The following is a 25774-nucleotide window of genomic DNA, read 5'->3' as shown; positions in this document are numbered from 1 at the left end:
AAGGCAAGCTAGAATTCAATGCTTGCCAGGGGAAATTTGTCTAGTCAAGTGCAACAGACATTTTATATTTTACCCTAAAATTTAAATATCTCAGGCCCAGTGAATTTTTTTCCATTATGCAAATTGTTCCCAGGATCTCCATAAGATTCCCTTGCAAGGGAAAATTTTGTAATTTTTTAAGGTTCATGTGTTTTTCCACCCCTGAAATTCCAAGATCAGTTAACAGTGATTCAATAATAGCTTTTTTTTTTTTTTTTTTTTTTTTTTAACTTTGCCACAGCTTAAAAGAAACTCTTACTCCAGTGGTTCCTGAATACAAAGCAAGCATTGCCTGGCCACAGGTATGCTTGGCCATGGCTGGTAATAAGGAAGCAGGAATTCTCAAGGCAGGATGAGTATAAAGTGAATTATCTGGTCTTGTTCAGAGAGCATAGCTCAAAACTCAGGCACCATGTGTGGTTCTCATTCCCCACTTGCCTACATTGAAACCCCATTAAAGAAACCACCAGAGCATTGTGATAAATATTTCAAATAGAAGACTGAACGAAAACACTGCTGCTAAAAACAGTAAGCCTTGAAACTTACACTGTGATGAAGCCCTATGGTAGATAATTCAAACCAAGACATTTCTCTTTTTTGTGATTTTCTAGGAGATTTTCTTGCTTTATTTTCTTGAAGCCATATGACTACTTAAAAATCCGTACATTTAGTATCTAGGAACTAACTAAATTTAAAACCACAGAAGCAATCTTTCTTAATGTGTGTTTCCAACTGTTTTACAATTTGTGAACATTGGCTTTAAATTGGCCTGTACATCTGAGCTGGTTGTGATCATTAGACAATTACAACCTAGGTAAAATTTTTGCAACCATAGCCCACAATAAAAACACTATAAATTGAACAGAGATTTCTCACATTGCTATTTACACTTTAATGGGCTTAGTGGTGGTTGTAGCAATATCCTGGGCGACCACCTGCGTATAATGGCAAGAGAATCACTGACCTAGAGAGAAGGTCATGGCAGGGCAGCCAAAGGACAAGTTGGGATAGGCTACCATCCTCTCCTGAGGTGCTGACAGCACCCCAGCTCTGACAATGTGCAAACACAAATACTGTTCTCTGCTACCCTGTCACTAGCCACCACATTCTTTCAGACAATCTGGTGGACTATAGAAAGTGTAACTTGACTATCACAAGTGAAAAGGCAAGAAAACAAAGGGAAATGTGAGCTACAAAGCCAAAAAATAATGACTTTCTTTTGGATATGCATGCCTGTTCTGCTCAGAAATGTGTTTTTTTCTTAAGGGCACTCCATTAAATAGTTATTTCCTAGTGTGCCTCATATCAAATTTTGCACAGTAGGGAAATAAAACAAAAATTATATTTTACTGGTGCACCTCCTCATTAAGCTACAATTGACCCTCAAGTTTTGCATCTTTTGCATGGTCCAAGCTTAAAAAAGACCCTGATAAGATTAACTCTCCTCACCAGTGCTCAGCCCAACACTGCTTATGTATGTCTCTACCTGTGCTACCAGGAGCACCACAGGGTAAGAGAACGTGGACAATCACACACTGATTTCACTATGGTCATGGCAAGGACCGTAGGGCCGCACAGTCAAGAAAACCATTCTCTTCTTAAACTAGATTAGATTTGTTTAGTCGAGAAGTTTTCTTCCTTTCTTTCCAAGATTGCAAACAACTTAGAGTACTTCACCTCTTCTCTTCATTTACTCTCATTCTCTGTTTCTTCTGCTTCCTCTTATTCTTTTCTTCGGACTCTCAAGCTATTTAAACAATTTTTTTTTTTTTTTTGAGACAGAGTCTTGCTCTTTTGCCAGGCTGGAGTGCAGTGGCACAATCTCGGCTCACTGCAACCTCCGCCTCCTGGGTTCAAGCTGTCCTCCTGCCTCAGCCTCCTGAGTAGATGGGACTATAGGCACGTGCCACCACACTCAGCTAATTTTTGTATTTTTAGTAGAGACAGGATTTCACCATGTTGGCCAGGATGGTCTCGATCTCTTAACCTCATAATCTACCGGCCTTGACCTCCCAGAGTCTGGGGTTACAAGCATGAACCACCACCCTGGCCTATATAAACATTTTTTAGGACTGCTTCGGGAAGAAAATGTTAAAGCTTTTATACTTTGAAATTTGTATTAAAAAACAGGAAATTGTTAAGCACTTAATGAGCCAGATATTATGAGAGTTTACATAAATATAAAGATGACAAATGCAAAGGCCCTGCCGACATGAAAAAAGGTAAGTGGGATTCATATATACTCTCTGAGGTGTAGCAGATGCTGCCAGTTACTTGTCTCATATCCCTTATTCTCTTCTACCTGGCTAACAAGACCAGTAGCCAGGTGCACAGCTCCACAGAATAACTCTGCTGTCCTGGTATCTCTTACAGCTAAAAGTAACCTCAGTTACTTCCTTCTTCCTAAGCTGAGTGAAGGCTTGATGTCAGATACTACAGCAGCTTATTTTGACCATGACGTAAAAATTCAACTCAGTAAGAAAGGGGGAGTCAATAACTAACAATAGCCTGCGTCCTTAATGAAGATGTTTGTTTAAACTATTTACAAATGTTTTTTTCTGATCATTGCTACCAAAAAAAAATTCATAACAAGTTCATGTGATCACAGGTTAGATACTTGGAGTATGATGGTGTTTCTGGTGGGGACATTCTAGAGATTTTTAAGGGGTCCAGTCATTGGATTCCTCACCTGCAGAGGCAAACCTGAAAACTCTTGGCAAAGGGGATGGCAAGAGGTAAAAATCTCACTTAGATGATGGACAAATTCAGGCAATGTGAATAAAATCCAAAGCTCCTGAAAGTCTCTCTTTAGAGATACACTCATTTGTTTGAAGATATTATTCGCATAAACTCTTTGTTTAAATAGAAAGCATTCTGGAGGAGATAAGGCATTAAGACATGGCAATATAAGATTGTGAAAAGAACTCCAGCTTTGAAATCTTCCTGACATGGGACTAAAATCTGCCTTTTACTCTCATTACTTGTGTGATGCTACTGTGCTTCTTTGGGCCTCAGTCTCCTGGTCTCAATGGATGAGGTATCAATACGGGCTTCATAGTGAAGTTGATGAAGTTAAAGATTACGTACAATATACATATCAATTACTAGTACCTGGTTGCCATTCCAAACATGCTAGCTATTATTAATATTATTTATTATCGTTAGCTTAGCAAGTGATATGCTTTGGCTGTGTCCCCACCCAACTCTCACCTTGAATTGTAGTAATTCCCATGGGTCAAGTGTGGGGGCAAGTGGAGATAACTGAATCATGGGGGTGGTTTCCCCCATACTGTTCATTTGGTAGTGAATATGTCTCAAGAGATCTAATGGTTTCATAAATGGGAGTTCCTCTGCATAAGCTCTCTCTTGCCTGCCACCATGTAAGATGCACTTTGCTCCTCCTTACTTTCCAACATGATTATGAGGCCTTCCCAGCCATATGGAATTGTGATTCAATTAAACCTCTTTCCTTTATAAATTACTCAGTCTTGGGTATATCTTAATTAGCAGCATGAGAACAGACTAATACAGCAAGGATTGGCTTAACAGGTTTGTCAAGATGGCAGTAAGGAGAGAAACCTTGGCAAGGACATTTTGCTAGGTGAGCACAGAGCATTAAAGGGAGAAACTTTTCAATTTTGTCCACAGTTATGGACAAAGGCTCTCTCCTTTCTTTGTTAACTGGACAGCTAAGGGAGCTAAATGTAATTCCTAAATTCTTCCCACATATGCAATGCCAATAAGAAATGCCGCCTTGGTAAATGACAAACATGGGGCTGGGTTTGCTGAGGACTACACAGAGATTCCCAAATCAGAGATCAAAGATAACTCTGGGGGGTTTTGTTTGTTGTGTATTTAATTTTGTTATTATTATTGCTTATTCCTTTGTTTATTCAGTCTAAATGACTTGGTGTATGGTAATACCATTCTCCAAGAAAGCAAGTCCTGGTATAGGAGCAGGTTTGTAGAAGGAAAGTGTTTTGAGTTAGGGTGAGCTGAATTAGTTTAAGGTACCTGAAGAACACTCTTGTGGGTATCAGGGGTGATTTAACAACAGGAGGAGTAAGAAAATAATATGGCTAAATTCCAGACCCAAAAATTACCCACTTAAAATAGCCAAACTGAGAAAAACAAGATTAGCAAAAGAGTTAGAAAATAAGTATTAAGAAAAGCAAGAGGAAAGTCAGAAGGATTTAGTATCATTAACCAAAGATAGTTATAAGTTCTAGAGAAGACAGTATGGTAGAAATAAATCCTTACTTCACTAGAGCATATCCAAAAGACTTTCCTACTTTAGTCATTACAATTATAAATAAAATAGTTAATATTAAAGTTTCTACAAGGATTTTTACTAACTGAAGCATTGCAGTAATTACAGATATTAAAAGACGTTACATTATATTAAATTCAATAGCTCATAGTCTAGTTTCATTTAGATGAACAAATATTCTACTCAGCATAATATTTATATAAACTCCATACTTTGTGATTTGCACTTGAATTTGTAAAGTTACCAGTATATAAGAGATCTGTCCTAAAAATAAGGAGATCTCTTTTTACAAATATATCATCCAAATAATGTGTTTCATTTCATTACCTGTCCTTCATTTCATTACCTAGGTAGATCATGTATTGCTCCACTGATACTGCCCTTACTCATGATGATTAAAGCCTTTGGAAGATATTCCTTCAGAGCAATGTAAGTACTACAGAAAGCATGTGTTTTATATACATTCAATCTAAATTTGAAATCTTGTATTTTTTTTCTTTTTTCTTTTTTTGTTTTTTGAAACAAACTCTTACTCTGTCACCAGGCTGGAGTGCAGTGGCACAATCCCCAGTCTCAGTTTACTGCAACTTCCACCTCCTAGGTCCAAGCAATACTCATACTCCTACCTCAGCCTCCTGAGTAGCTGGGATTACAGGTGTGCGCCATGACAGTCAGCTAATTTTTGTAGTTTTAGTAGAGATGGGGTTTCACCATGTTGGCCAGGATGGTCTCAATCTCCTGACCTTGTGATCCACCTGCCTCAGCCTTCCAAAGTTCTGAGAGTATAGGCATGAGCCACTGCGCCAAGCCATACTGCTTTTTAATATATGACCTTGAGAATATTACCTAAGTCTCAATATGTTTGTCTGAATGGTGGAAAAAATAATATTGAGTTGAGATAATATAAAATAGTATGGATTAATCGCCTAATACAGTGGCTGGACCATATTAGAACCTTAGCAAGTTCTTGTTGATACTAGTATTATCATCCTCAGGGTGGCTGGCAACATCTCATTTCTTTGTAACTGTGTATCATAATTGTATGTCAACTCTACTTCTTGTCCTCAAAACAATAACTAATTTTTAATCATCCATCTTATTTTATAGATTTTTTTCTGAATGACTTTGAGTCCTCTCTAAAACTTAAATCCATTTTCAAATAGGTCAAGAAGGAACAGTTGCTAAATTCTAATGAATGTGTCAAAGACTATGAAGGAAGTTTCAAAAAAAAAAAAAAAAGAGTTCAAAAATATTTTAGGTAGTGGCATCATTATTGCAATAAAAACAAACTCTTTCAAGTCACCTTGAGAGCCAAAAGTAATTTGAATATGAAATAATCTTTTTAAAAGTAAAATGAATCCTATTAACTTATAACCATATGTAAATCTTAACCAATAAGATTTAAAGAAAAGGTAAAATATTACATGAAAGTTAACTATATATTTAATCAATTAAAATATCTGCCCCAAATATCCTTCAGCTGCATGATTTATTTGGCAGACACAATTATTCATGCTAACATTTTGATGTCACTAATATTAGACATTTTTAAAAAAGGAATGAATACGATGAACTTGTATTACATTTTATATCCAATGCTCTGTTAAAATGAATATCAATTAAACTCAAATAAGAATTAAGATTCTATCTTGTATATTATATAAAATTCATATAGTGAATAGGGAAATGAATCTATTTATACATTTAATTGCCTTCTATTTGCCAAATAAATAGTTTTAGTGAAATATTCTAAATTAGTGCACAATGTGATTAAGGTATTTGGATTTCATCAAATTTACATGCAATTATTGTATTTGCTTCTATTACATGGAGCTCGTCTCAATCAACATTTTCATATATTGACAAGAGTTTTGCTTAAACTTCTATTTGTTTTAACATTTCTTGAGAACTTGATTAACACTGTAACAACTTTGTGCTAGGTATTTTATGTGAATTATATACCTTCTCATTTTATTCTAATAAAATCCATCATGAAGTAGGCTCTATTATTAATTACACTGAGGATAAGAGAGTTGATGTTTAGAGATTAAGAATTTTACCACAAATGACTCAAGTACTGTAAAACAGATCTAAAATTCAAGTTCTAAAATCTTTTAATGCTCAAATAAAAGTCCACCTGCTAGGCCATGAGAAAAAACATAAGAATGGTTACAATGCCTTCTCCTTCTAAAGACTGCTAATGAATTAGTGATTCTTGTAATATTCTGAAAATGAAGAGCCTAATATGAGAAAGCCTATTCTTTAATATTAGACCAACACTGAACTCACCACACAGCACTGCACAGTGGTTTAGAGCAGTGGCCCCGCCAGCTTTCAAACCTGCTTCCTATTTGTCTCACCATCTGGCTAGACACGTCACTTACCTACAATTTATTTTCCTTTTCTGTCAATGAGGGTGAGAATACTACCATATAGAATGATTCTAAGGACTGAATAAGTGTTAGTTAAAAATCACTTAGAATAGCTCCTGTGACCTAATAAATACTATGTACATATCTATTAATAATAAATTATTTTAAAATTCTGTGAGAGAATAGTCAAAGCCATTGTCCATTTAATGTACTTAGCTGGTAGATTTTGTTTGTGACCGTAGAGAGGCTTATTTCTCATGATTAATCACTCAAAGGAAGGGTCTTTACATTTACTCAGAGTAATTATTAATTAGATGATTTACCTACCAATCATACTTGCTAACTTCAGTATTTTTTCTTATTCTCTCATTTAACAGAGAATAAACAGACATAGTCTTAGTTCTAAGTGAAGATGTAAAATAAAATACATTCAAAATTAAGTCTACTTATTCTGATATCTGGTACCTGAAGAGGTTTTTCTATGAGTAAATGTAGTATATTAGCTCTTGTGGAATGTTTTAATGTCCAATTATTCTAAGCTTGGTTGGCTATACCTCTGATGAAAAAGTCAACAATATGTCATTTTAATTAATTAGTAAATTAATTTTGCTTTCATAAAGTAAGCAGAGTAACCAAAAAAAAAAGGGTCACATGTCTTTCAAAAATTCTACCAGCAAATTCAAGACAGTTGAATAGCCAAACAGACTACTGTCTAGAAAACAGGAAAAAGATACAAAGAAAAAAGAAAACCAAAGGCAGGCCCTAAAGCCTGATAATGATTCATTAATTTTCTGACTTTTTCTGATAGACTAATTATTCACTGTGAAATATGGAGGCCACTAGCAATGTGTGGCTGTTTAAATTAAATTAAATTAAATTAAATTTTTCACCACACTAGCTACATTTCAAGTATTCAAAAGCCATGTGTGGCTAGTGGCTACTGTACTGGGACAGCAGAAATAAAACAGTTCCCACCTCAAACCTCAAATCAGAATCTGCATTATAACAAGATCTCCCAGGCGGTCTAAACTCAAAGTTTGAGAAACAGTGACTAACTCATTCAATAATTTATCTTTGGCTTCATGATTATTGCAGTATGAAACACTGAAATGATTTTTCAGTGTAGTGAAATACTGAGGTCTGAGTCTTGTGAGAAAAGGCAATATCCAATTATTTGATATTATCTCTTGTAATAGTAAGAAAAACATGCCATCTTGGTTTTGTATAAACTCTAATTTTTCTTGGCTTTCTGTAAATTAATCATCTCTTTTTTTGTTCCTCTATCCAGGGACAACTTTTATAAGAACTGGTAAGAAAATAAATAGAAACTTTAAATTTGAAATCTTCATTCTCATCTTACTATGTTCTATTGAATATTAAAAGCTGTAGATTAATTCAGAAATAAGACTCCTGTCAAAATGCTTGTAAATATATTAAGCAAGTTAAGAAAGGCTGGAAACTAGGAAAATGACTGTTCCACTAAGAAGTTTTGAAGTGGAACAGAGACACTGTTTTTAAGGGAAATATTGCCAGGGTTACTCATCAAGACAGATTCAGATCACATTCTTTATATTGTATGAAACCTGAGAGCACAACTGGTGAAATACATCAACAAACATGAAAAATTAATGCAACTTTGAAACCAGAAATGGCTCTAAACATTATAATTGATGAGACTTGGAGTTTTAAGAAACACAAGACCACGAATTCCTCTATGAAACAGACTTCCTTGAGGACAATATCTTCCATTTCTGTGTACCATGTGCCTATAGTAGTGTTGGAAACAGAGCTGGCACTCAATAAATATTTGTCAACTACACTTCATTGAATTATCTTCAGTTCATGCATGGGAAAAAGCACTTTCTATGCTATCCTGCTTGCTCACCTGAGAAATTGAATTAAGAATTTGATTATGTTCAAGTATCTCATTCCAAAATGAACTTCGTTGCCTAGAGTAAAAATGTGAAACTACCCTTTGTTCAGAAAATGAAATCAAAATAAAATTATAGACAATTGTAAGTCAAATTATGTGAGATTTCCTCCATTTGCATTCACAAAATAAATTATAGAATAGTTTGGTGATCTTTCTTCTGTCAAATAAATAAATCTCACTGAAAGGTGGCATCTTCTGTTGTGGCTTCTTCCCTTGCTTACTTTAATGAAGCAAAAAACTAAGAAAATATTTGAGAATTTTTTTCGAGTTAATGGCTCTGCCTCTTTTATCATACTTCTTTATTTGAATAACAAAAATATTAATGAATTATTTCTCAGTAAAGGCAATTTCCCTTTGTTGTAGGAGAATTGAGCCTTCTCATACAAATTTGACTTTTACTATTCATGATACTTGTATAGTTGTTCTACAAGTAACGCTATATGGGCATCAGCAGTAATACAATTTGTGCAGGGTGGAAAATGTGCCTAGAGTGCTAGGCATGCAGAAATGCTAAGCACGAGGCCAAATGTCAGCATCAAGACAGGAGCTTGATGAATCACCTTTAAAGGTTCTGTTATCGATGTTTTCTCCTGATGTGTATGACGTGTTCTCTCCATTGCTTAACTCCATGACCTTGGACCATTCACAATTGCTCTGATTCACTTTCCTCATCAGAAAGGGGATATGTGATCACAGGGATGAGGAAATTATGGGAAGGGAGAACATCATGGACCCAACCACATGCAGATTGGGCAATGATGAACCCAGTCAGTTCCTTTGGAATGGCCCATGAATACAAAGCTTTATTCATTCATCAGGGTCCAGACACACATTGTACTACTGGGCTCTAGTTCCATCTTATTTTTTTTCTCGAAAATATATCCCAGAAGGTCAGCATAAGATGGAAATCTGTCTAAAAAGAGAAGCAATGAATACTAATAAAATCAACTCTTGATTCTCTTAAAGCAGATTATCCTTGACAAAGCTTGCCAGTAAAAACAATATTCCACTTCACTGCTTACTTTGTTAACAGCTCACATCTATTTACTCTTAACTTGGTGTGAAGCCTGCATTCAAGCTCTAAAGTCATTTGGAAACATGAAATTCATAGACTATTGTGGATGGAAGGGCCTTTAAAAATCATCTAGGCCTATCATCAATCGCAATGGCTTTCAGAAGCATGAACAATCCCACCGATGTGGAACTCACTTCTCCCTGAGGCAACCTATTCTATCTTTGGACCAAGATATGGCTCTGGGAAGAATGCAAGTAATAACTGTGCTTAAGCTGCATTGCTGTGCCCGTCTGACACACAAGCTCTCCTCTCCCATGCTTTCCTACATAGACTAGGCTGCAGGGAGAAGTTGAGAGCATTTTAGAGAGAAAATGGAAAGTTTCCTGTTTAGATTGTCTTGACAGGTAGAAGCCCAAAATCTTCTAAACAATTACAGTGTAAATAAAACCTACATATCATAAACAGTCACTTATTAACATTAATTAGAATTATTCTCCAAAATCAATATAAAATACTATTATAAATATTAACTGTGATTACCCATATTTTAGTCTCATACTGCCACCTTTTACATAGCTTAAGACATTTCCTCCAAGAGGAAGCCTGAGCATGTAGCAAAATACTGATCTTCACTCCTTTTTCTGGCCCTATTAAAATTACATCTAATTCGTAATACACACACAATTCCTTGTTTCATCTTGATCCTCCTAAAACCATAATGCTAATATTTATTTCCTTCCCAGTCCTTTTCATCCTTAACTCTCAAACAGCATTTTATTCTGGCTATCTCTACTTCTTCGCTACTTTTTAACTCACTGCCAACTGACTTTTATCCCTAGTATTGTGTTCGTAGTGGAGATAAATAAATTCCTAAATGGCAAATACAAAGAACATTTTTCACATCTTAACTCTACCAGACTCAATAATGCACCTGATTTTGTAGATCCCTAGCTTTGTTTTGGACCTAATCACTTAGTGACTGTTACTCGACTACCCTCAAATTTTCCTGCTGCTCTGCCTTTCCATGAAGCTCTGATGCTCTCCAAGGAGCCACACTCAGTGATTTTCTCTTTGCTTCTTGTGCTCTCCTTGAGGAGTTCCCCCTACTTTGAGTTTTCTTTATCACCAACCTACCTCTAATCCTCACCTCTCCTACAAACTTCAGGCTCATTTGTCCCCATGAAAGGAAAAAAATATGAGATAGTATCTAAAGGATAAATGGGAATTAGTGAAGAGAAACAGATGGAAAGACACTGTCAGAGGAAAAAAACACCACAAGATAGAAAATCATATTTAAAAGCTTAGAGACAGCAACAACAACAAAAAAGGCAAATCCAAGAAATCAAATGAAGATCAATCTCACTGGAGCACAGATAAAGAAAGAGTGCAATTAGGATGGTGAGATAGAAAAGAGCTGGGTCATATGAGGTCTTATAATCCATGTACAAGAGTTCAATCTGAGGGTAAGAGAAAATAGGAACAGTCACAGGAATTACATGACCAGATTTGCATTTGCTGTAAATGTCTCCCTGATGTTAATGTAGGCAATGGATTTATGGAGAAAGGAAGGGATGTGAAGCATTAAGAGGATTATTCAGAAATCTATTCAAGAGATGATGACGAGGTTGGACCACCACAGTGACAATTGAGAAGGGAGCATAGGGGTGATCAAGATGAAATTTAAATCTATTTGCTTAGTAAAACGAGTAAGATTTAATCGTTGATAGCATTTGTGAAGTACAGGAGAGGAAGGAGTAGCTTTCTAAGTAGACCAGCTTGATGGATGCTGGCACCTTTCATTGGCAGGGTGAGCTGAAAGCCAGGTGGAAGCCAGAAATACAAGTTAAGCATTCAACATAAATATCAGACTATCTTGCAGACATCTTCATAAAGTTATCCCACAGGCATCTCAAAATAAATCAGTCTAAACTTCACAAGAGATGATAGGAGGGAATAGTCACCAAAAGAAAAAAGAATTTTGATGAACTATTACTAGAGGAAAGTAGAATGAAAACTGACAAGCCAAAAACCACAGTTGTCCTTCTTCTTTTCCTCTCCAAATCATTTTCCCCACTCTGGTTCAGTCCTTCATCTTCCATGGCCAAAAGTATATTTTTGACATTTCCTCTATTTCTCGTTAGTCTCTATCGGAGAGACAACCTTTACATTGCCATGAGATTGACCTTCCTAAAGAACCACTTTGCCACAATACTCCCTTGTGTTAAAATCTTCATTAGCTTCCATTGTCTACTAAATGATCTGATAATTATTCAGATCCTTTGAGATCTTTCTTCACCTTTCTTTTCTAGGCTAACATGGCCAAAGTTACCTTCATAAAGCCCTTAAAAGGCCATGACAGGTTGCTAATTCATCAAGGAGCCTTTGTGATTTTACCACTGCCGTGTTTTGGATCATGTTGTCTTCTATTTTATCCATCTGCAATGCTCACCAACATTGGAACCATCCTTCAGAGTCCAGTCCAATGTAAATACATCCTCGAATCCTACCCAAATAACTCCTGTCAGAAGTGACTGTGCTCTTCTCTGAGTTCCTATACAAATGCATTGCAGAATTTGTTCAGTCTAGAACCATCATATAGATAGATAATGGCTAGAGGAAGCATTAGATTAGACCAAACAACTAATTATTTGTAAGCTTTTGACTTTTCTCAAAAAATCCAGGTTACTGATAACAGTATTGAATAGCCCTGTGCTTTGGAATGTTAGCAAAGGTTAGACATTCCCCTAGTCCCTTATGTTCTGAGATCTAATAGCAAAAAACCACCTACCCTAGCATATTCCAAGATTATAATATGTACCCTTCCTCAGTAACAGAAATGAGACTTAGCTGTGTGCTTCCTCATGACTCACTTGTTTACTTGCCTCTATAAAACTTCAGGTTTTGCCCTCTTCTTTGATAGATTTCTCACTAATGAACATTCTCCGTAATGCAGTATCCTAAACAAAATCATCTCTTTAATTGTCCTATGCATTTTGTTTTTCACACTGGTTTGTTTTGAGAGAGTGAATACAAATGGATGATAACTAAATCCTATGAATAAATGTAACTGTAACTCACAACCTGCAGCAACATGTCCCAGAAACCAACCATGATCCATAATAACCATCCCAGGAAATCAGCCTGTTAAAAGTCAGACTTGGGGAAAATCACACTGCTATCTCTAAAAACAATTTAGGAAGCCAAACAAAAGTCCCTGTAACAATCAGCCCAAAATGGCCAGGGCTTGGTTAATAACTAACATCTTCCCTAATTTTTGTCCCTGCTTTCAACTCTGGACCAACAAGAGAAAGCAAAATATGCACCCCTAGTTAATCATATTGGATGCTTTTCATCAAGTTGACCTGCCTACACCTTCCTCATGCCAACAGCCCCCAGTCAAGGCATATCTGAAGTTCTCCCTTTTTTTCACTACGAAGCTTTCCCACTTTGCCGGCCTTTGAGTCTCTGCCAAAACACAATGGATGGTAGCTGACTCTCTTGCTATAGCAAGCTCAGAATAAACAGCCTTTATTTGTTCTCATTTGGTTGGTCTTTGCTTATTTTCATAGCTCGACAGAATTATACTAATTTCTAAATCTCTTTGCATGTGTAATAATGTCACAAAGCATGAATGGTATCAAAATGATTTTACTACAGCCTTCCATTAATGGTAAACCATTTGCTTCTGCTCTTTTGCATGTATGTGTATCATGTATCTTAAATGCATTATTCTTAAAGATATAAAATAAGTGGATTAATATATGATGGAAAATGGAACCAGTAGTTATTTTATTTGATTCCTTATTTCAAATGTTTATCTCCATCTAGTTATTTTCAATAAATGTTTGGCAGAAGTTTTTTTCTTAGTCCAGTACATTTTTCAGAGAAATTGACACTATACTATACCACTTATTTTCAGCAGATTGATATGATTTAATTAAACATAAACATTAACTTATTTCTACCAAACCTCTAAATATTTTACATTCAATTATTTTCCATAAAGGTGTCTATGAAACAATTTAGCCAATTGAGGACAATCACAAGGAAGTGCCCTGGATGAACAGTTCGACACTTATTCTATTCTTTACTCCACCGAAATAGTATTTCAAACTTTACAAAGTAAATTCTTGTCATCTAGAGAACATTCATTTCCATTGTTTCCTTTATTTTACTTTTTTTTTTTTGCTCCTACTCTGACAGTTTTGCCTATTCTCCTCAAATGAAAGAGTAAATGATAATAGGAATATTAACCCACATCATGCTAGCAGAAGCAGCATCTGTTAAAAATCCCTCTAGTTCTTCTGCAGCTCTAGAATAAGAGGAATTTATACATCAGTGATCATGTACTGATTTCCATTTCCATCTTGCAGGTAGCACAGGACTTTGCTTACCTCTATTAAAACATCAAAATCTAATGAGTTAAGGATAAGAAAGATTTTATGATCAATTATGTTTTACTTTTTATTTCAATCGCTTTTCTATGCCTAAAAAAATGACAACAAAAAGCCTTTGCCATCTACACTTCTAGTCAGTTTCCTTCCCAACAGGTTGCTGTTTTATGAAATTGACTTAACCCCAAGTTGTTGTGGGTGTTAAGGTTGCAAAGGCAACAGAGAAAAGACATTTTTTTGACAATTGCTTGAAGTAAGCATGAAAATGAACTTGGAAAAACTGCATTGCTGTATAAGCATATGTCTTGGGGAAATGTCAAGCAAAGTTTCTCCAGATAAAAACCAATAATGTGCATCTCTAGGTGGATCCAAGAGTCCACATTTACCACTTAAAGGAAGGCTACTGCTCATGAACCTTAGCAGAGAAACTGGCTCCTATCCAAACCAAATGTTCTGTGAAATCAAAGTCCTGATTATTATCATTATCATCGTCATTTTAAACAACAGATTCATTAACCAGCAACATGAACTAAATCAATTCAAATTTGGCATTTAGACCAAATCTGAGGTCATGTTTTGATACTTTGGTGTATAATTGTTGTCATGAGAGTCCTTGTAATCACCAAGCACATTGTGCCAAATTATGTACAAACATTTTAGAAACAGTAACTCTCCTCTATGTTGCTTGTGTATTTTGGACATATCCTGCCTTTGGTTTATTTAATCAAATAGCCCATGGTGACATCAACCCCATGCAGAGGGCAGCACAGGGTCACCCCAATTCTTCTATCTTTATATTGGCAGACAAAAGCCTCAACTCAGGAGCCTTCTGGGGTCCTGGGTACTTTTGGGACCCTGAACTGGAAACAGAACTGGAGCTGGAGCTAGAGCCACAGTCACAGCCTGGGCCTTGGTTTGATTGAGCCTTGGACTTGGCTTCTGACAAGCAGAGGCTGAGACCTTTGGAGATGCAGGCACAAGGAAGCTTTCCAAGCTTGGAGTAGGTAGTGTAGGCAAGTCAATCGGCTCATGGCTGATGCCCTTTGGGATCTTGGGCTTGACGTTCCTGGACCTTCTGGGAGCTTAGCATGTGTACTCATGGCCTTGGTGCTGTTGGCAGGCATCTGTTTCAGGCCCTTCTCAACATGCTTCTTGGCAAACCACCTGCTCCTGAGAAACATGGGATCTATTCTCTTACAACATCTGTATCTTTGAGACTGGCATTTCTTGATCTATTTCTATGTCATTTCCAGGAATGACTGTACATCATATGGTTCTGGGACTTTGCCACATCTGCACCTATACCCACAGCTTATATGCTTACAGACTAAGAGTGACATATTTACATAAACACAGGCACAGTATGTATTGCTTCTAATCTAGTATATGCTTTACCGAGCACTTTAAGAGAATAAATTTCTAAAATAATTAGAATGGTTATCATATAATGGGTATAAAGTTTCAGTTTTGCAAGACTCAAAGAGTTCTGGAAATTGTTTGCACAACAATGTGAATGAATGTACTTAATACTAGATTGTACATTTAAAAATGATTGAGGTGGTAGGCTTTCTATTTTATATATTTACCATAATTAAAGTGGAAAATAACTAAAATAATTAGAATGTGGTATATTTAATAACTACTAGCTTAATATAGCTCCTGAACACATCCCTCTTTTCCATGTGTGAAAATGGTCAAGTGAGCCCATCAAATCCCAGCTTGTCATTCATCTTAACTTTCATTAATCTTGAAAATTATCTCAAAACCCCTATTCCCAAAATGCTACCAAATGCAGTACCAAAGTGATATATTCAGTTTGCTCAGCAATCATGAGCAACACTACTTTTCATCTAAATCAGCTAAGAATTTCTCTTTCTTTAGGAGTTTCTTACTGCTTTGTGTGAGGTAGCTCAGTTATTAACAAAAAAAGAAAAAGTAACCCTAACAAATGAGAGAAGGGGAGGCTTGGTGAACTCCAAAAAGCATGGCTTACTTCTAAGAGTTCCTTCTTTCCCTTCTCGTTTACCCAAAAAAGTAGCCTCATTTAAAAAGTTAATGTTTTCTTACAAAATTTACAGTGCTCTGGGAAACTAAGCTTTGGGTTTCTAATACATAGAAAACAGAAGAAAGACAAATATATACAAAAATTAGTCTATACTATTGGCTCTCTTACTCTGGTTTTTCTTCAGATTGTATTATTTCTATATTATGATCACATGATTTATAAAGCCCATTTGCATCTATTATCTCAGTTAATCTCATTAAGCTTTACCGAAATCCTGAAAATCATTTATTATTGCCTTTATCTCATAAAGTAATTTATATTCAGGAGAGTTAGTTGTCTGATTTTTAAACATCTAAGAAGTAGTAAAACTGAGAACCTATCTCAGATCTTTTAATTCCAAACCTGCTTTATTTTCTACTCTGCTTAGAGTAACACAGACTGATTTAGTCTGTGGATAACATTTCCCAGAAGATGCAAAAGTACCTGTTCCTTATATTTGATCATTTATTTGCCATAAAGGGCAAATGTCTCTGCTGAGAAAAGTGATTGTTGTATCCAAACAGATATAATAAAAGGGGATTTGCTGAGTCCAAGTAACTGTCCATTTAACAAACCATAAATAAAAGGTGATTTATTATAAGCATTCGGGGGAGACTTTCCAGAGCTACAGTTATGTGCTGTATCTGGGTCTTGCTTTGACTTGGGACTAAAATCAGAACTAGAAAGAAGCTTGTGGGCCCCTATCCTGACTCTGCCCCATTTTCCCGATTCCCTCGACATTTGTAACTCCCAAAAGTGCTACCCAAAAATGCAACCTCAGATCTAACATCAACTTACAAATTCAGTGTTCTCAAATATAGGACCCAAATTTGTCATGCTCAAATTCTTAATTTCTGGGAGAGGAGAATCCAGATAATCAGCTCATGTCAAGACGCTCCACCTGATTTGGTGTACATTGACCATAATGATCAGATCAGGTGTTTTATTCTTTGGCAAATGAACAAAATGAATATACCTCCTGTGCTATGGACTAGTACAGCACCTGTGCATTGATTCATTTTTATTTTCATTATTTTTAATTTTTGTGGCTGTATAGGTATATATATTTATGGGGTACATGAGATGTTTTGATATAGACATGCAATGTGAAATAAGTACCTCATGAAGAATAGGTCATCCATCTCCTCAAGTATTTATCCTCTGAGTTACCAACAACCCAATTATCAATTAGATTAATGTATGGTTGGCTCTTAAAAAACAAAAAACACAATGTTTCACTGATATACACCAAGCTAACAGGAACATTAGAAAACAAAAATTACCAACAAATAAAAAACTTTCCATGCTCGTGGTTAGGAAGAATCAATATTGTGAAAATGGCCATACTTCCCAAAGTAATTTATAGATTCAATGCTATCCCCATCAAATACCATTGACTTTCTTCACAGAATTGGAAAAAAATACTTTAAATTTCAGATAGAACCCAAAAAACACCCCACATAGCCAAGACAATCCTAAGCAAAAGAAATAAAGCTGGAGGCACCACACTACCTGACTTCAAACTATGCTACAAGGCTACAGTAATCAAAGAAGCATGGTATTGGCACCAAAACAGATATATAGATTAATGGAACAGAGCAGAGGCCTCAGAAATAACACCACATATCTACAACCATGTGATCTTTGACAAGGCTGACAAAAGAAGCAATGGGGAAAGGATTCCCTAATTAATAAATGGTGTTGGGAAAACTGGCTAGCCATATGCAGAAACTGGATCCTTTCCTTACACCTTATACAAAAATTAACTCAAGATGAATTAAAACTTAAACATAAGCCCGAAAACCATAAAAACCCTAAAAGAAATAATAGGTATTACCATTCAGGACATAGGCATGGGCAAAGACTTCATAACTAAAACACAAAAAGCAATGACAACCAAAGTCGAAATAGACAAATGGGATCTAATTAAACTAAAGAGCTTCGCACAGCAAAAGAAACTACTATCAGAGTAAACAGGCAACCCTCAAAATGAGAGAAAATGTTTGCAATCTACCCATCTGACAGAGGTCTAATATCCAGAATCTACAAAGAACTTAAACAATTTTACAAGAAAAACAACCCCATCAAAAAGTGGGCCAAGGATATGAACAGACATTTCTTAAAGGAGACATTTAAGCAACCAACAAACATATGAAAAAAAGCTCATCATCCTGGTCAATAGAGCAATGCAAATCAAAACCACACTGACATACCATCTCACACCAGTTAGACTGGTGATCATTAAAAAGCCAGGAGACAACAGATGCTAGAAAGGATGTGGAGAAATAGGAATGCTTTTACACTGTTGGTGGGAGTATAAATTAGTTCAACCATTGTGGAAGATAATGTGGCGATTCCTCAAGGATCTAGAACTAGAAATACTATTTGACCCAGCAATTCCATTACTGGGTATATACACAAAGGATTATAAATCATTCTATTATAAAGAAACATTCACAAGTATGTTTACTGTGGCACTGTTCACAATAGCAAAGACTTGGAACCAACCCAAAGGCCCATTGATGATAGACTGAATAAAGAAAATGGGCACATATATGCCATGGAATACTATGGAGCCATAAAAAAGGATGAGCTCATGTCCTTTGCAGGGACATGGACAAAGCTGGAAACCATTATACTTAGCAAACTAATACAAGAACAGAAAACCAAACACCACATGTTTTCACTTATAAGTGGGAGTTGAACAATTAGAATGCATGGACACAGGGATGGGAACATCACACACGGTGGAGCCTGTTGTGGGGTTGGGAGGCAAGGGGAGGGATAGCATTAGGAGAAATATCTAATGTAGATGATGGGGTGATGGATGCAGCAAACAACCATGGCACGTGTATACCTATGTAACAAACCTACACCTTCTGCACATGTACCCCAGAACTTAAAGTATAATAAAAGAAAAAAACACAAATTAAAGTGAAAGTCTATTTAACAATTTTGAAGTTGGCAAATGCCAAAAAGTTGTGGAAGAAATAGAACTTACCATCTACCCCAGAAGCCCATCACCACCCCTCCTTCGAATTAAAAAGTCTAATCTGACTTTTAAAGTAATTATTTACTTGTTTTTCATGATAGCTTTATCACTAGAGTATAAATCCTTAAATAGTATAGTTACTTGTTTTAGAAACTTCTCTTTGTCTCTCTCTCTCTCAATCTCTCTCTTCTTTTTGTCCACTCCTCCCTCCCCTCCACCCCAATCTTCCTACGATCTGTATGCTAAAGAACTGGGTTATTTTACTTGTAGTCTCCACAGGATGTCTTTTTCTATTGTAGCTCTGTAGTGGAGTTTCACATTTCACTGTTTCCTGTATTTCCTGTAAATTGCAAATTACATATAAAAAATTGATCATATTCTGATTAATTTTTAGAAAATTACCTCATAGTTGGTGTTGTTTTCTTCAGTCAGGAGGTTCATAGAGCTGTCCTTCGTTCTGTAAGTTTACCAGCAATTGATGCTCAAAGCCTATTGGGCACTGCAAAAAGATAATATTCTAATTTGATCATTGCTTCTTCAATTATTAGCTAGCATATACCTATGAAAAGATATTTTTCTGCATCTCCTATGTAATTACCTAGTAGACAAACTCTTAACTTAGAACAACTTAGTTCTTTTCCTTATTTATCAGCTTTGAAATATTTATTTTGTTTTATGCCAGTTTCTAAAGGTGACCAATTAATATCTTTATGATGTCCATTTTGAACTCACACATTTAGACATACTTGCTGTGTACGAAAACATTATAGTTACTGACTTACTGACTGATAAATTGTCCCCTCTTTAGACACTGGGCCTCTTTAAATTGGCTCTTAAGTCCGTTAGCCATGACCCTTTTAGTCTTGGATAGCTTCAGTGATATCTGCAGTGACAAGATGTTTCTGGATTATCTTGAAAACACTGATCCAGATCTCCAGAATCACACATTACTCCAACATGCCTTTGTTTGTTTGTTTGTCTTAAGAGGAAAGTTTTTTTTACTAAGATCCATTTGGACTTCAGGAATGCTCATTACTGTTAGACTAGCCATTATTTTAGCATTTTCAATGGGCAGATCTAGAACACACACACATACATACATACTTTCAAAGAGAAAATTCTTCATGACCTGAAAATAGCATACCTTTCAATTTCAAAATCGCAGAGTATTGACATAAGCTCATTTTTTTTTATTGCATTTTAGGTTTTGGGGTACATGTGAAAAACATGCAAGGTTGTTACACAGGTGCATACGTGGCAGTGTGATTTGCTGCCTTCCTCCCCTTCACCCATATCTGGCATTTCTCCCCATGCTATCCCTCCCCAACTCCCCACCCCCCCGCTGTCCCCCCCACTCCCCCACAACAGACCCCCGTGTATAGTGCTCCCCTCCCTGTGTCCATGTGTTCTCCTTGTTCAACACCCGCCTATAAGTGAGAACATGTGGTGTTTGATTTTGTGTTCTTGTGTCAGTTTGCTGAGAATGATGGTTTCCAGGTTCATCCATGTCCCTACAAGCTCATTTTTAATATCTGTATCTAATTTCTCTCCGCTAAGAATGTGATTTTCAAGATCACTAGAGAAGATAAATAAAATGCTACATAATTATGCACCTGTGGCATCCCATGTGCTACATTCACAACAATCTCAGAATTACAATGCCAATATTAACATCACCAATCAAAGTGATTATTCAAAGTAGTTCAACAAAGATTTTGGCTTATGTTTTCCCACTTCTCCCTCAATTTTTGCGTATTTACATTGTCAGAGCATATCAATGTGACATACTATGTGTTTTCATATCGTCCTCATTTTTTATTAGTTGTATGAGCAAATGTTTTATTAACAATCATCCCCAGTATTTATGTCAATGTGTCTTTGGTCATTTTCTCTGGAGTTCATGTTCTAGTAAATGACACAGAAGGGATTTATAAGAACAATATTGTCTAAATTCTTGGATACAGATAAAAGTGGGCTTTACAATGGGAAGTCAACTTGGCTTAATTTTTGGCTCACATTTTCTGTCTACAAGTATCTTAACATGATTATAATGCATTATAAATATGTAACGAAATTTCACAATTACTCCCTAAATTTGTACAAATGAATTGTTTTCAAAAATATAAAAGAATTGAAAAAAAGTGCAGTCCTCCAATTCTCTTGACATAAAGTATTGCTATTTAAAAGCTGATAAAAATCTGAGTTTCTTCTCTTCTAAGAAACTGGGTGATTTTCTTGAATATTCAATAATTATTTGTGCTTTTTCTTTAGTGTCTGATAATTTTACTTTAACATATATTGATATTGGTTTTTCTGAGTCAGTTTTCTCTAATACAATGTATTCTTCCAAACTGTAATTTCAAATATATATATATTTTAATTTTAGGAGAATTGGTGGGTTTTGTTTTGTTTTAAAATTATATCATTTAGTGACTGTTCTGTTTCCAGCTTTTTTATTTGAGAAAAAGGGAAGCTGAAAGCATTACTATAGTAACTACTTTGAATTTTTTTGCTTACTGTGTTTCTAAATACTTTTATCATTTTATTTATTTTTTGTTTCTTAAATCTTTCTCATTTTCAATTTCTATTTCTCCTCTTGTGGCATCAATCTCTTTGTTAAATTGTGGGTAGGCATTTGTGCCTCGTTAAGGGACCTTCAACCTTCACTAATGTGTTCTGATGCCTTAAAAAGTTCATAACATGAACTAAATAAACATTTGGGCCATTAAATTATGAATGCTAGATGTAAGATTATATTTCTGACTCCATACAACTTTAAAAAAGAATTGGTCAATTAAATCAAAATGTTCAAGCTTAATATTTACCTTATTATGGCCCATGGTGGGCAAGGGACAAATATAGTGAGTAAATGAAATGAAAAGTAACTGCACAAAGAAACATTAACTTAAAAAACAAAACATTGAGAAAAGTCAGAATACCTTGAATTCTTAACTTGTAAGGATACGGGGTGAGGAATTAGGTGACTAGTAAAGCTAGTTTAAAAAAAAATGTGAAATTCAAATTGAAAGAATAATGCTTAACTTTTCCTAAGAGGAAACGTAGAAGGGAAAAGATAAAAGATGGCACGATCCTTTTTTTCTTTTTTTTTTGGGGGGGGCCATGAAACCTTTAGGCTCAATAACGCCTTTCTGTATATTTTCAGCTGCTGCACAAACATTCCATTTTGTCTTTTCCTTAGTAATATTTTAAAAATGAAACTCAGAATTTTTTTTCTCTCCTATTAAGAAATGTGTTTAGTTTCTCCCAAGAGAACAGAGCAAATGCTGGAAGACTGGAAGTACCCAGGTTGCAGTTGGCAGGCTATTCACCACTCAAGATATCTTAGTACTTTACTCTATCACTGATATCATGGTAAACTTTCTAGTGTAAGAATTATTTATTTGCTGTAGTACATCAACAAAGACAACATTTTCTGAATATTTGTAGTGCTCATCTTTTTAATTTAACATTGTCACTACCTTAAGAAAACATCTGTCCAACTTAACCAATTTTGTTACTAAAGAAGAGGAGGAATAAAAAGGAGAAAGAGAAAAAAAGAGTTAAGTCTATTCGAAATAAATTTCAAAACTCTAAACTGTTTCAAAAATGACTTGTCTTAACTTTAGATTATTGATCTCATTTATATTTCATCAAAAGGGATACAAAACTAGAAAGCACTAATTTCTCTAAATGTGGCATTGAAAGATAGTTTTCAGGAAACATTAAAATCACGGCTCTCATACAAATATAGAAATTAACATGCTTTAAAGATTTCATTCTGCTCATTTGACATGACAGAACCAAGCAAATGTTATTATTGGTTTAAAAGAGCACAAATTTAAATGAAATAAAGGAATGCTATTTTGACTTGCAAATGAGGACAAAAGCAGCTTTTCTAGAAGGGAGAAAATCAACTAAAATCATTACCAAACAGGACACAATCTATGTATCCATGTGTTACCCACAACTAATAAATAATTGCAAAGTAGTTCAAAGACAATAAGCTGAGTTAGAATCACAGAGCATAGTTTTCTACTGAAAGAATAGAATATGCTACAGATAGAGCATAGTTTTCTATTGAAACACACATCCACAAATTCTATAGTAATTCCTTAGGGAGCATAATACAAAGAGGAGGCAATAATTTGCAATCTTTACATTTAGTATATTACATATCACTACTTTTGGTTTATTTTCAAAGAATACCAAAACCAGGTTTCTGCCTGAAGTTTTAATTACTTAACGAAGACTAGGGGACAGACAGGCAATGTGATAGAAAATCAAAATGAGCAAATACCTAAGCAATAATAAAAGAATAAAAACACATAGAATTATAAATATATTCTACTCAAAATATTCTACTTTGAGGAGGTATGCTTAATGTAGACTAGTCTCTACTGACTACATAAAAATAATGATAAAAACCAAATCAAGTATAATTTGGGGTCAACGGTCCACTGCCAATCAGCCATCTGTAACTATGAAGAAACCTGATATTAAGTGGAATTAGATTGGTTTAAGCTGTATGTTTATTTATTTGCTTATTTGTTTATTTTGTTCTACCATAGGGGCTCATACTTTACTCAATCCCTCCCAGGTTAAAGCTAGAGAAATGGGAATGAATGAAAATGAGAGATTTAGAAAAGGACCAAAATGGATTTTGAAATCTCATTCTAGACAGGAAAGGATACAGAGATCTTGCTGAAAACAGGCTTTGCCTTTTTTAGTGGCTAGACTAGCATAAAACTGATTTGAATATTTTCGTGTAAGTGAGGCTGCAGGTTGAGGGGAATGGGTATACAATTGTGATCACACGGGTTGTATAGTTGTCCGAGTGGCCTTTCAGGTCTCAAGTGGGGATAGAGTGATTTCACAGTACTTTTTATGCCATTCATGGATCATTTAATCTATCATTTAAAACATATGAAGATTTCTAGGTATATTTAATATTCTTTTATTATTATCAAAAGGAGACATAACTCTCATAGAATTACATGAGAAATTATTTAGTATGTTCTTTTGCCTGAAAATATTATTATTAAACTACCAAAGAAATAGATGAGAGTATTTGGAAATGGAATGATGAATACTTGTCACAAATGGTCTGTTCCTAACTACGATGTCCAAGGTGGACACTGCTAATTGAGCTCAGAGCACTTTATAGCTCAGCTGAGATGCAGCCTCAGAATATTAGTTAATGCAAGACTCCGGGCAGCTTCTACCAATACTTTAGAGTTAATAAGAAAGTTTAAATCTATTTGCCACCACCGTTTTAGATGATCAATTGATTTTATACCACAGAGACCAGAAGCTAAAATAACCAGTAAATCAAAACCGGACTGGGAAAGAATATGTTACATTTTATGTTTTCACAAATAGCTTTTTATTGGCTTCACATAATCCTTAGTATAAGGTCCATTTAATTGTTCTAATAATTATTCCTGATCCGATGAAGGCTCCGGCAAAGGTCTTTGGGTATCTTAGGAAATGTGAAATAACGAGAACTCAATGGATGTGAGTGGCTAAATTTGATAACTCCTACTCTGTCAACTCCTGTATTTAGATTCTCACAGTGGGAGACCACCTCTTTTAAAAGCACTCAATTTCAGATTTAGTGTTTTCCCTTTATATATATCTTCCTTTCAAACTGCAGTCACACTCTGATGGTAGCAGATATGGCCACACTAAGTCAGCCTTCATGATCACTCTGCTGATAAAGTCTCTCTTTAGCTCAGTGAATCACTGCACACCAGCTGACCTCCTTAACTGGGAATAACAGATAACCATCTTAATTCATTTGATACTCTCATTTGTATCACTCATTTTTGATTTTATAGTCTAGCAACTGAACTTTTAATAATGCTTTTCATCCTCATTTTTCATGCCCAAACATCATCATTACTATATATTATTCATAATTATGAACTCTTGCACTCGTGATAACTTTTTTTCATCTTCATGTTCCATTCTTGCATTCCCTAACAATTCTAGGTAGGTATTAATCTATAGATCAATCATAACAAGAGGTTAGTGATCCAGTTATCATTCAAGATGGATGGCATTAATGATTTAAACTACATACTTTGCTGGGCAGTACTTATGTTCCTAGCCTCCTCTCTGTGAAATAATTGTGTCATTTGATACTTTCCTAGAGATTTCCTCTCAAATCCCATTCTTACACTAGCAGCCTTTGGAAACTGAACACATTCCTTTTTTTACTTTATATTTTTCTTGTCTTCATTTCTGCTCCTTCTTCAATCATTTATAAGAATGTAGAATGTACTAGACACTGCTACACAGAGATTAGATAAAGTACAAACTTCCAGGGCCACTTGTCCAATGGAGAAAACAGATATCCGCACAATAATTAAAATCTAAGGTACCATGATAAGTGTTGTTATATTATAGTAGAACTTCAAAAATGCTTGTGGGGTCCAAGAAGATAGAACGCTTAAAACTTCTTGGATATGTCAAGGAAAACCTTGGTGTCTGACTTGTACTATATAACGTCTCTAAAACATCATTAGAGGTTGGAGGGCATTTTGTGTTTCTTCCTTCTTAACTTATCTCTAACTCTCTTTTCCTTCCTCCCTGTATTAGCCATGTCTTTTATCTTTTATACTATAATGCTTGGACATCTAAGGACTTGCTGTCCTTACAAGGAATGATGCCCCCAAGGAGAGACAATTCCTAGAGACAGTAAACAACTTACCTA

The 25774-nt window shown here is 35.4% G+C and overlaps 1 long non-coding RNA gene across 2 annotated transcripts in view; it reads right to left on the bottom strand.

Annotated features, from left to right (window-relative positions):
- LOC105725294 (uncharacterized) overlaps positions 1–25774 on the bottom strand; it is a 398310-nt gene that overhangs the window by 88165 nt on the left and 284371 nt on the right. For both annotated transcript variants that reach the window (XR_001109261.3, XR_010343620.1), the window contains exon 3: positions 19462–19558. This is a non-coding gene — a long non-coding RNA (uncharacterized LOC105725294). The remainder of the gene's footprint in view (positions 1–19461; positions 19559–25774) is intronic.

This window comes from Aotus nancymaae, unplaced genomic scaffold, assembly GCF_030222135.1.
Source record: "Aotus nancymaae isolate 86718 unplaced genomic scaffold, 86718_ANA_hifiasm-v0.15.2.pri h1tg000020l, whole genome shotgun sequence".
In the NCBI taxonomy this organism is placed as follows: Eukaryota; Metazoa; Chordata; class Mammalia; order Primates; family Aotidae; genus Aotus; species Aotus nancymaae.
The sequence above is the reverse complement of the archived record's forward strand: the minus strand, read 5'-3'. Positions and strand labels throughout refer to the sequence as shown.